Here is an 887-nt window from a genome sequence, read left to right on the forward strand (position 1 = left end):
TGTGCCCCCACACCCCCCGGCCAGGGCCTGTCTAACTTGCTCCAGGCCCCGCAGACCCCAATCACCTGGTTGCGAGGGCACACGTCCATTATTGCATCCTCTTCCTCCAGGTACAGCCCAGCAGTGGACACTGCTCCTGTTGGCACTGCTGAGCTGCTGAGCCACAGCCCTTAATTGAAAATACAATGTTCTCTTCTGAGCAGGGAGAAAGCAGTGAGTGTTTGCTCTCTGGCATCGGTGAGTGCAAGACATATTGAACTGATGTATTATAAGACTGTCAGCATGCCAAATGTGACTTACTGGTGAAATGTATGAGCAGGACTGTACTACGACACCTATATCAATTGTAGTTTTGAATCAACCACCAAGAGACATAAGGAGCAGAACAGAGTAACTTTTTCGCCACCATCCACCACCCACCACCCAGCCAGAACTTAGTCATGATATGTGGCCTGTCTAAAGACACCAGTTCAATGTGTCTTGCATTCATCAATGACAGAGAGCAGATGCTAAAAGCAACACTCACTGCCTGCTTCCTGCTCAGAAGAGATATACTATATATATATAAAAAATGTACATGCACACATACACACACACATGCGAGCACATGCACATACATATTGAAGTGATTTATGACTTTAACCCTTTATAGGGACTAAACCAAATCAGGAGTACATCCCTACTAATCTCCTGTAATTAAGTTCAAACCAGAAAAATTACTATAGACACTTATTTGGGTCCAAAGAATTGAACTAGTTTTCCCTCAAAGAAAGAAAACTAACAGAGAATATTACCACCTTCCAGATAGTCTATTTTAAAAATATTTTTATGGCTAAGTCATAAATATCCCAGATATTGTAAGGGTCTGGGAACCTCTCTTCAATACG

At 43.1% G+C, this 887-nt stretch overlaps 1 pseudogene; it reads right to left on the reverse strand.

The window, feature by feature from the left end:
* Positions 1 to 455: 455 nt before the first annotated feature.
* On the reverse strand, positions 456 to 545 carry LOC137373282 (small nucleolar RNA U3; annotated as a pseudogene).
* Between the last annotated feature and the right edge of the window lie 342 nt (positions 546 to 887).

Source organism: Heterodontus francisci, chromosome 8, assembly GCF_036365525.1.
Source record: "Heterodontus francisci isolate sHetFra1 chromosome 8, sHetFra1.hap1, whole genome shotgun sequence".
NCBI classification, from domain to species: domain Eukaryota; kingdom Metazoa; phylum Chordata; class Chondrichthyes; order Heterodontiformes; family Heterodontidae; genus Heterodontus; species Heterodontus francisci.